Raw genomic sequence first — 7,345 nt, 5'->3', positions numbered from 1 at the left:
TACAGTTGGGAATACTGAGCCCCAAGAGACACGACTTGCTCCCTAACGTAATAAACCGTAATGGAGCAAGCTGAAATCCTCCACTACAACCCCTTACAGAGCTGAATGAGGCGGCCCTGGCCCTTGACAGGCTTGTAGGCCGAGAGTGTATGCGGAGGGTGGGGTGCGGGGAGATGGTGGAATAAGACAAAAGTAGGAGGGGCTGACAGAGGGGAGTCCCATCAGTTTTGGGGGGCACCCAGACGCCTGAATCCCAGCCTGGTTCCTCCAGATTCTTTCCCCCAGTCCTTGTTCCTCCACGTTCCTCAGTGGCCCGGTCTGTAAAAGGGTCAGAGTTCCAGCCTCCCAGCTTCCTCCCTAGGCCCGGGTCAGTGCAATCTGATTCCCCTTCTTCCCCACCACCTTGCCTGACCGTCTTCCAAAGGCTCCTTCATTCAGCACATCTTTGATTTTCTCCTACTTGCTGGACAGGGGGCTAGAGTGCTAGACATTGCAGGGGGTGGATGGGAGGGGCTTCCCGGTGTGGTCCCGGAGGCAGACAAATGTAAGCAAACATCACTATAAGGCAGAATGTGATAAGGGCTAGGGTGGCAAGGTAGACCTTTTTGATTCCAGGGTGACAGCCAGGTCACACTGACCTGGTCACTGGAGGACTAGTGTTCACCCCTGGCTGCCCATGTCCCAGATGTCCCCCCAGTGCCCTGCCCCACCCCAACTGGGCCCAAAGAGTACCCTGTGATGAATCAACAGCAAAGAATGCTTCCAGCCTTGGTCAGTGGCGGCAGCAGTAGTGGCCCAGCCCCTCCCCCAGGGATAATGAGCCCGCTGTGGGCTGGAGTGCCAGGTATGCCTTGGCCCCCTCCCCATGCCCAGCCACCTCTCATGCTGAGCCAGGAACAACACGGGAGGCTCGAAAAACATGGGCTCCATCTGCTGCCAATCACCCTCCCAGGCCTGGCCGCCCAGAACTAAAAATACCCTGGAGGCCAGGGCCTGGCCTGGGCTAGAGCCCAGGGAATGAACGGATGCTGCCCAGAAGTCCTTTAACCTACAAGTCTCTGGGCAGAGGCTGAGGCTGGGGAGCAGTGGAAGGAGGGACTTCCCAGGGGGTCACTGTGAGCCCCCTGCTTCAGAAGCGAGGGGCTCGGGTCCCAGGCCCAGCTCCATGACGTACTAGCAGTGGGATTTTCTCAGCTGAGTGGCCATCTCCTCATCCTTAAATGCTGTTGCTCTGGGGGTCAAATGGGACAATTCAGTTCATCTCAATAAGCTTTGACTTGATGGAGACTGTCCGCTTCCTCCTTCGTGCCTGACTGTGCTCACAGCCTCAGCTGCCGCTGAGACCCTCTGCTGCACTCTTGATATACAGGTCTGTGTCCACCTCGACTCTGGGGCCCCCCTTGAGCTTCTTATATATCTCTAAACGCAGTTTCTATCACAGGGCTTAGCACCCATAGCAAGTGTTCAATAAGTGCTGATGGATTGAATAAATGGGCTGCTTTGTGCTTTGAGCCAGACCTGGTGGAGAAGCAGACAAGCTGGGTGTGAGATCCCTGTCCTTAAGGAATTTGCAGAGTGGTGGGGGAGACAGACCCACAGTCAACCAAACAGATGAGGCATCATCATCATCATCATAACAGCTTGCAGGTGTGGAGCCGTTGTTCTATGTATCATCTTATTTCATCTTAAAATCCCTGTGGACAATACTTTCATTACCCTCCTTTTACTAATGATGAACTTGGGGCACAGAGAGGTTAAGTGAGTTGGCCAAAGTCACACAGCTCCTATCGGCAGAGTGTAGCAAGTGGTAGATTGGAGCCTAAGCACAGGGCTGTGAGGTTACAGAGGAGGGAAGTCTGAGGATTGAAGGCTTCATGGAAGAAGAGCCTTGAAGGATGGCTATGATTCACTAGCTAGAGAGGTGGGAAAGTGGGGTGGTCATGAATAAAGCTTTGGCAGTCATGGAGCACTTTACAGATGTCAGGAATTTCCCATGTCCCCTCACCCCTCACCCAGTCCCCCAGGGCCCCAAGTGTAAGCATTGCCACCTACCCACCCCTCTGAGTCAGGAGCTGAGAGATTAAACAGTAGCTAACACGAATCCCTTCCCCATGGGGTGTTCCTCACCCCTGCCCAAATCAGAGCCTGGCCTTTCCTCCCAAGTGGGAAGGCCCGAATCTCCTGCACAAAGCTGTGATCTCGCACGTTGCCAGCAGCACCCCGGGGAGAACCTGGCTAGAGTACCCAGTGCCATGCCCGCTGGGCAAAACTTCCTCCTCAGCAGCCTTTGGGACTCAGCCCCACCTCCTTTGAGACTCAGTATGGAGGAAATTGTACATCTTGGGAATTGGGGACCTGAATTCTAGTTCTGACTGACTGAGCCACGTGGCGTCAGGCAAGCCATTTTGCTGAGGCCAGTGTACGGCCTCCAGCATCCATTTGTTCCGCCTTTGCACTCCTGCCCTCTGACATCCCAGGGCCAAACTGCTCTCCTCTCTTCCCTGCATCTCGGCTGACCCTGACTTCAGTAACTCCTGCGCGGACGGATCTTCCTAACGTGTTGTCATGCCCTAGCTCAAGGATCCTCAGTGGCCCGCTGTTGCCCACGGGATACAGTGACTCCACTGTGGCTTCTCCTGTCCCCTCTGTTCCTTTCTCCTCCTGACTTCATTTTCCACCTTCTACCTGTTCTCCAGGCCTAACTCCAATTCTAACTCCTTCATGAATTCGTCCATGAAACCTTGCATAAATGGTCTCAAAATATAAGGCGCTGGCCGAGTCATGGAGGTGAACCAGACACAATGTCTGCTCACCGCCTAGTGGGCGAGATGGCTCGAAGACACAGCAGTGGTGGAGAGCAGACCGTGGTGACACAAAGCAGGACAGATGGGGGAGGAGAGACCATTTCAACAGAGGACAGGTTTTCCCTTTGCTGAGAGCTGTCTATTAGGCTTGTGTTTAGAGTGGGGTATGGGGAGTGGAAGCTGAGGGGACCTTAAGAAATCTCGGGGATGGGGGAGCGAGGAGGTGGATCTAGCCAGGCTGGAGAGGCTCGCCAAGGAGATGGGCCCTGGGGAGACAGGAGCGAACGGTCTGCTGCGTAAGGGGAGGACATGTGAGGGAAGAGCTGGCTCAGTGGAAACGTTAGCAAGCTTTGCTTTGTGATACGGAATGTCGTCTTCCTCCCTGTTCCTCTGAAAACTTCCGAAAAATCTCTGTTACTCAATAACACTTGCAGGGCTTGGGCATGAGTCAAAGGGGGCCTCATACCGTATGTCCACGTGTCTAAGAGTTAAAAATCAAACTCACTGACTGTCAAATAAAACATGGTCTGTCCTCCTGCCTTGACAAGTACACCGTTGGAAAGCCCTGGAAAGGCCAGGTGTGAATCCAGAACTTTCTACTTCTTGGAGTTCTGTGTCAAACATGTTATTACAGGGAGTATCTACCCCTGGCCCTGAGCCCCGGCGTGGCCCACCTGCCTCCCTCTCCCACCCTCTGCTCCATCCCACACGGCAAGGGTCCTTCTGCTGTGACAGAAACATGAGCACACCAGGCCCTGTCCAGACCTCTGCAACAGTGGCCCTTTGGCCCCCTGAGCCTGGGCGCACAGCCTGGAGGTGCAGTCTACCGTCAGGAAGAAAGGCTGGGAGCTGGCTCGGGCCTCTTGGGCAAGAATTCCCCGAGCCTGGGTTTAGAAATTCGGTGTGGGCTCTAGTGGGCACATTCCCTTGGCCCTGTGAACGCCACGTCCTCTGGGGGGCCATGATTGGACAAGGACCACAGTGATGCCTCCTGAATCAGGGAGTCCTTGCCCAGTCTAAGGACAGTCTTGGGGGCGGGGTGGGGGGAGGAGATGCCATGAGGAGGCGGGGATGTGGCTTCGAGGTGGGCTCTGGGGCTGCGGATGGGGTATCCAGTCACTCAGGTTCTGCTTAGAAAACCTCGGGCCGGGCTTCCCTGGTGGCTCAGTGGTTGAGAATCCGCCTGCCGATGCAGGGGACATGGGTTCAAGCCCTGATCCGGGAAGATCCCACATGCCGCGGAGCAACTGGGCCCGTGCGCCACACCTACTGAGCCTGAGCGTCTGGAGCTTGTGCTCCGCAACGAGAGAGGCCGCAACAGTGAGAGGCCCGCGTACCACGATGAAGAGTGGCCCCTGCTCACTGCAACTAGAGAAAAGCCCTCGCACAGAGAGGAAGACCCGACACAGCCAAAACAAATAAATAAATAAAAAGAAAGCCTCAGGCCATCCAGCCCCAGAGCCAGGTGTGGGCCCTGCCCTATTCGGCAGGTATGGGGCTTTCCCAGGAGGGCGGGGGGTGGGTTTGATTAGAGCTGGGCCGTAGGAACCTTATCTTGAGCTATAGTATAGTACAACTCTTCACGGATTCATATCTTTTGGTGGGAGGGGCTAGGGCCTGGGAAAGGCGGGGAGCTGGGGCGAGGACAGGGAGGATCTTAGTAACCAGTAAGCTGCTAAAAGGCAGAGAGCCCGACTGAGACTCCCCCATTTCCACCTCCACCTCCGCATCCCCAGCACAAAGGCCCTGAGTTCCCACAGGTGTTTGGCTTCATGTGATTTGATACCAATAGCTTTGCCCTCATCTTTGCCCCGTAGCCTTTTTTCTGCCACCCCCCTCCCCAGGAGCTCTCAGCTCATTACCTCGTGTCTCAGGTTTAAGTCCTAGGCTGAGGGAGGCTGTCATCCTGGTCGTCCTCCCCCTCCCCGCCCGTCATCATTCCCTCCCTCTCCCTCTAGACCCCTCCCCATGCCCTGCTCCCCGCTTTCCTTTTCTCTCCCTGCCTCTTCCCTTTCAGCCACACACCCCTCTCTAAACTCTCCCCCAGGGAATTCCCTGGAGGTCCAATGGTTAGGACTTCATGCTCTCATTGCCGAGGGCCCGGGATGGGTCTTCTCCAGGCCCCTTAAGAATATGCCCCCCTCCCGTTCTCCTTCTTTCCCCCAGTTCCACCTGCAAACCCCGGGTTTCCCTGTCTCAGCAGCTAAACATGGGCACAGTGCCTGGACGGGCTTCTACTCAGGTAAATGAAAGTCATAAGTTCCGGGGGAAATGAGATGCAATGAAGACTCAGTGCCACAGTCCCGAAGCCCCCGAGGTCCCTTCAGAATCTCACGCAAGTCTACTATGCTGACCTTCTCACCCGCCAGTAATTGAACCCCCTTTTTCCTCAAGTGACTCCAGACAAGTTAAATTAAAAACCATTTCTTATTCCGTGCTGTTTTCCTGGATCTCTTAAAATGACTAATACAGTAACCTCATTGCTTCTCCAGGTTTCCTGTGGCAGATGAGGTCAGCTGGCCTTAGTGGGCTCTTAGACCGGGAACCTCGCAGTTTGCACAACATTCCCTTACCCAGGGCCTTGCTTCTTCTTGGCCCCTTTGGGAAGATCGTTGACTACTTGGGGGCTGAGCCAAACTGAACACGAAAGTATTAGGAGCCACTCACAGCCCCAGATCAACCATTTGTGAGTTATCTCTGGAATTAATTGAGGCCCTCAGTGAGAAATACGAATGAGTTCTGGAACAGAGCGATTGATCAGAGAGAGGTACATGCAACCTAAACACGGTTTTGTATTCTCTTGCATTTGACTCTATTGATCTGGAGTTTTGCACACGTTTTTAAGGTTCTTTGTGAAGAATCGGTTTTATCTCCCCAGCTAGAACGTAAGATCAAGGCTTGGACTGACAGACTACAACGAAGGGTTAATTTTCCACGCAACCAGCCAATGTCCAGCTTCTAGGAGCCAGGAGGGGGCAGCAAGGAGCTGTCCGGTGGGGAATTTCCCTGACCAGGCCTGCCCCAGGGCAGAGGGTGGGACAAGCCACGATAGAGGTCAAGGGAAGTCCCCGGATGAAGCAGGAGCTGAGCCAAGACTGGGCCGAGAGCCAGAGGTGACCCGGGGAGCCACTGGCACCAGGGCAGTCAAAGGCCAAACCAGCGAGTCTAGGCAGCCTAGGGGTGAGAGACAAGCCGCACCAGAAGGCAGGGCTAATCTGATGGGCCTGTTCAGACAACACCAGACAGGGCAGGAAGCAGGCTGGCAATCTCAGCTCCAGCCCAGCCGTGCTCCGAGTGTGGTCCCAGACCAGCAATATCAGCGTCACCTGGGTACCTGTTAGAAATGCCAGTTATCAGGCCCCACCCCAGACCCACTCCATGAAGAACTCCCTGGATGCGGCCCAACATCTGCGTTTTAACAAGTCCTTCAGATAATTCTAATGCCTGCTAACATTTGAGAACCACCTCTAGACCACACCCTCAGAAAATGTTCGCCTGATGGAGTCTGGAGCCCTGTGGATGCCATTTTCCTAGGAGTCTCAGACCTGTCTGGTGGGTCAGCCCTCTCAGCGGCCCTCCTGCATCATGAAGGACCCCCTCCTGTACGCTGGGCTGATTTTTGAAGATCACAGTCTTCTATATCGCAGTTATTCCCACAGGGATTTCAATCCCTTCATGGTGGGGTGGGAGGGCCATATCGTCTGTCCTTTGTAGAGTTCTGCTACAACCTCCGTGTCCCTGAGGAGAACATCACTGGCGTGCTGGTGGTGGATTCCTCGTTATTGTCCTCAGGAGGCCCTACGTGTGCTGGGCCAGGGGTGGGAGGTCAGGCCAGCATCTAGATTCTGGCAGAATCTTCCTCCGTGACAGGAAGTTCAACATCTCTCTAACCCCACAAAAATCTACGCCGTGGTGAACATAAGACTGAATGTCTGGGGTTAGCCAACAGGTGTCATTGATGCCCATCAGCTCTGGGCAGGCAGAGGGACCTGGAGCCCCGTCCAAATGCCCTCTCCTTCCCCTTGTAGGTCTTGACTTTCATAATGCACGGTGAATCCTGAGTTGTAGGAACAATTCTTAGTCCTGGACCATTCTGGATACACCAGTGGCCAGAGAGGAGTTAAATAGTTACAAGGTTGTTGATTTGTTCACAAAGGAAACTGCCCAGAAAGTACAACAGAAGCTTCATTTCCTACCCATTAACTGAAAAGCACTCTTATTTATTTATTTATTTATTTATTTTATTTTATTTTTTGTATTAGTTTCTGCTTTATAACAAAGTGAATCAGTCATACATATACATCTGTTCCCACATCCCTTCCCTCATGCATCTCCCTCCCTCCCACCCTCCCCATCCCACCCCTCCAGGCGGTCACAAAGCACCAAGCTGATCTCCCTGTGCTCTGCGGCTGCTTCCCACTATCTATCTACCTTACGTTTGGTAGTGTATATATGTCCATGCCTCTCTTTCGCTTTGTCACAGCTTACCCTTCCCCCTCCCCATATCCTCAAGTCCATTCTCAAGTAGGTCTGTGTCTTTA

Source organism: Mesoplodon bidens, assembly GCF_964165515.1.
Source record: "Mesoplodon bidens genome assembly, chromosome: 1".
Taxonomy (NCBI): domain Eukaryota; kingdom Metazoa; phylum Chordata; class Mammalia; order Artiodactyla; family Ziphiidae; genus Mesoplodon; species Mesoplodon bidens.
This window is presented reverse-complemented; position numbering follows the sequence as displayed.